General features: G+C 42.5%; 1 non-coding gene across 1 annotated transcript; it reads left to right on the plus strand.

Moving 5' to 3' along the window:
• The first annotated feature begins 1,377 nt into the window (after positions 1-1,377).
• Positions 1,378-1,450, plus strand: trnaf-gaa (transfer RNA phenylalanine (anticodon GAA)). Its single transcript has one exon. It is a non-coding gene; the product is annotated as a tRNA-Phe (tRNA).
• The last annotated feature ends 2,763 nt before the right edge of the window (positions 1,451-4,213 follow it).

The raw sequence follows: 4,213 nt of genomic DNA on the forward strand, positions 1-4,213 counted from the left end.
GGGTAGATGGAGACATGATTCCACTTGTGGTGGTGTCTGAAGCAAAGGCCAGAAATACAAAATTGTCATTAATAAAAGAAATGAGGAATTCATGAAAAATGTAGTAACGTAGTGAATGGTTAGAATGTGGATAGAATAGAAAGTGAGATTGGATGGACAGAAGCAGTCTGAAAGGATGGCTGAAACAAAAGGTGAGTGCCCTGAAACGTTAACTGTGTTTCTCACAGCACAGATGCTGCCAGAGCTGCTGAACATTTCCAGCACTTTCTGTTTTTATTTCAGCATTTGCAGGATGTTGCTTTGATCTGAAAAAAAAAATGGATGATTGGCTGGGGGGTTCCAGTGAAATTCCACTGCAGCTGACTTGTCAGTGGCTCGTTGGTGTAGGGGTATGATTCTCGCTTCGAGAGAATAGTTAATTGACATGCGAGAGATCATGGGTTCAAGTCCCAGACGAGCCGTGGTCTCCTGGCGTTTTTAGATTAAGGTTATCTATTGGTTTCAGCCTTGCAGAAGGTGGAATTAACTTCCAAACAGAGCTAGCATGAGGACCAGGCAACTGGATTCAAAGAGCTTGTCGACAAAATTGCAATTAACTAAATGTCCAGAAAGCCAAGTGGGAATATAAAGTTGTTGCTGTAATTGTGACCTGACTGCAAAAACAACAGGACTGGGTTCTGGACTGGAATGGAATGGATTTCTTCAGTGTTTCTGTTGTTTGGCTTGCATTGACTCATCGATTTTCTTGTTTTTCACTTTGTCGATACCTTTGAATAATTGTGGATCCTTCTTCAGGGTGTCTTCTTTCACCAGGTAGTTCTGACCTCTGATGATGTTGATTGTAATCAGCTTCAATTCGCTGATAGTTTTGGAAGTGAGCAGATTTCCTTTGCTTGAGTCTACAACATGGAACTCAGTCTGACATGTGGACCCATGGGAGGATTTGAATGCCATCCCTGCGTTGGAGTTGCATCCATCCAATAAGAGACCGAGTAGAAGTGACAGTTCTGTCAGTCGAATATGAGACTTTTAATGGCAGGGTTGTGAGTTTGAGTGCCATTCTGTTTTTCCTTTTTTTAAGGCTTCATGAGCAGAGAGTACAGGGAGTGTTTGAAATGAGCAAGTCTCGCTTTGATTCAGGACTCTTACCTCTCAGCAGCATCTCACTATGAAAGATTGAATTTGATCTCATTTCATTCTCAGCTCGGGGTCTGTGCGGCTCAGTGGCACTTCTGGCTGTCTCCCGCTTCACAATCCATCAGTACTGAGAAAGCAATGGGGAATATTACTCACATGTTGTGTTCTTTAATTTTTTGGAAAACTTGAATGTATGTATTTTCTTCCAAAACAAGGACACCAAGCCGCTGTTAATGTTGGGCTGAAATAGCTCAGTTGGGAAAGCGTTAAACTGAAGATCTAAAGGTTCCTGGTTCAATCCCGGGTTTCAGCAACTTTGCTTCCTTATGCGTCCCTTGCCTTGGTTCTGATTTTCCAGTTGCACAATTTACTTTGAAATTATTTACCAAGCACCAGTGGATTGAATTTGAAAAACAACACAGAGTCATTTACAGCACAGAAGGTGGTCGTTTGGCCTATCACATCCATGCTGGCTCTCCCCGGAGCAATCTAGTCAGTTCCACTCACCAGCTCGATCCCTTTCCTCCTGCGAGTTTCTTTCCTTCAAGTATCCATCTAATTTCCTTTTCAAATCATTGATTGTCTCTGCTTCCACCACACTCGTGGGCCAAGTCATTACCACCCACAACATAAGAAAGTTCCACCTCATCAAGGATGGGAAATACTTACATCTTCTATATTTGCTTATTCTCTATTTCTATGAGAATAGACTGGCAGTCAACATGAAAGGAAACCCAAAAATCTTCGAGCAGCATGTAAATGATAAGTGGGTAGTAAGAGGTTGAGTCGGGCCTATTAGGGACAAAAAGGATAATATAAGCTTAGAGGTGCAGGGCAATGTTAATCTACTTAATGAGTACTTTGTATCAGTGATCACTAAGGAAGTGGAATTTGACAAAATATCAGTCGAAGTGAAGAGAGTAGAGTCAATGGAGAGGGTACAAATTGAGAGAGGGAGGTACTAAAAAGGCTGGCTGTGCTTAGGGTAGATAAATCACCTGGTCTGGATGGCTGGCATCCCAGGTTGCGAAAGGAAATGCGGATGCAGATAATGGAAGAGTTTGCCATAATCTTCCAATCTTCCCTGGATACGGGGGAGGTGCCAGAGGATTAAACAGTGGCAAATGCGACGCCCTTATTCAAGAAAGGGTGTAAGGACAGTCCGGCTAACTACAGGCTAGTTAGATTAACAGCAGCGGTGGGTAAGGTTTTAGAAAGAATAATCAGGGTAAAAAATCAACAGTCACTTGGAGAGGTTTGAGTTAATTAAGTAGAGTGAGCATGGATTTATAAATGGGAGTTCATGCTTTACTAATCTAACTGCATTTTTTGATGAACTAACAGAGCAGCTTGATGAAGGGAATGCAGTGGATGTTGTTTATATGGATTTTAGGGAAGCGTTTGACAAGGTACCACATAAAAGTGGGGTTTACAAAATTGAGGTTCGTGATATAGGAGGGTCAGTGTCCAATTGGATAGAAAATTGGTTTAAGGACAGAAAACAGGGAGTCTAATGAAATGATTCTTTGTCAGACTGGAGGATAGTCGACAGAGGTGTTCCCCAAGGGTCAGTGCTGGAACCACTGCTTTTTTTGCTAAAGATAAATGACTTGGATCTTGGAATATTGAGTCGAATCTCAAAATATCCCGATGACAACAAACTTGGAGGAGTGGCAAACAGTGAGGATGATATGAACTGCCTGCAACAGGACAATGATAGGCTAGCAGAATGGGCAGACAGGTGGCAGATGGAATTTAATAGTGACAAGTGTGAGGTGATGTATTTTGGCATATGGAATAGGGAGAGGCAATATTTACTTAATGGCACAGTTCTAAAGTGTGTGTTGGAATAGAGGGACTTGGGGTTCATGTGCATCAATCTTTGAAGGTGGCAAGACATATTGCGAGAGTGGTTAGCAAAGCATATGGGATCTTGGGCTTGAAAAAAAGAGGCATTGAGTACAAAGCAGGGAAGTTATGCTGAACCATTATAAAGCTCTGGTTAGGCCCCAGTTGGAGTGTTGCTTCCAGTCTTGCTTACCACACTTAAGAAAGAATGTGAGCGTCCTTGAGAGGATGCAGAGGAAATTCACCAGAATGGATCCAGGGATGGAGGATTTTAGTTACAAGGTTAGGTTGGAAAAGCTAGGGTTGTTCTACCTGCATCAAAGGAGAGTGAGGGGAGAATTGATAGATGTGTTTTCGGCTATGACAGTTTTAAATAAATTGGCAAGGAAACATTGTTCCCGTTAACTATTGGTACAAGGACTAGGGGACACAGATTGAAGGTTTTGGACAGGAGATACAGGGGGAATGTGCGCAAGAACGTGTTTGCTCTGATTGGTGATGATCTGTAACTCGCTGCCCAAGAGGGCGGTGGAAATGGAGACAATCGAGGATTACAAAAGGAATTTGAATGGGCACTTGAAGGAAATAATTTTACAGGGCTATGGGATCGAGCAGACAAGTAATAACTCGTCTCCACTCCTAGTATTTCTAAATCCCACACATTCACTATAATGTGAACAATTCTTTCCTGTTGTGTCTCTCTCAGATTTGTAAACTTCACTGTATTGGAGTGAAGTGACATCTACTGGCAAGAAACAAGAACTGCCGTGATGAGATCAGCCATGATTGTATTGAACGGCAGAGCAGGCTCGAGTGGCTGACTTGCCGACTCCGGCTCCTCGTTCTTATGTTCATAGAATCATGCAGCACAGAAGGAGGCCATTCGGCCCCATTGTGCCTCTGCTGACTCTCTGACAAAAAGATGCAATTAGTCCAACCCCCTGCCTATTTCCCCATAATCCTGGAGAATTTCACTTTGAAATATTTGTCCAATTCCTTTATGAAAGTTATAATTGAATCTGTTTCCACCACCCTGTCAGACAATTCATTCCAAATCCGAATCAGTTACTGGGTAAAAAGATCTCTCCTCACCTCCCCTTGACATTTCTGGCCAATTATTTAAAATCTGTGTCCTCTGGTTACTGACCCCCAGGACAGTGGAAACAGTTTCTCCCTCTCTACCCTATGAAAATCCTTCATGATTCTGAACACCTCTATTAAATCTTCC

Source organism: Heterodontus francisci, unplaced genomic scaffold, assembly GCF_036365525.1.
Source record: "Heterodontus francisci isolate sHetFra1 unplaced genomic scaffold, sHetFra1.hap1 HAP1_SCAFFOLD_59, whole genome shotgun sequence".
Lineage (NCBI taxonomy): Eukaryota > Metazoa > Chordata > Chondrichthyes > Heterodontiformes > Heterodontidae > Heterodontus > Heterodontus francisci.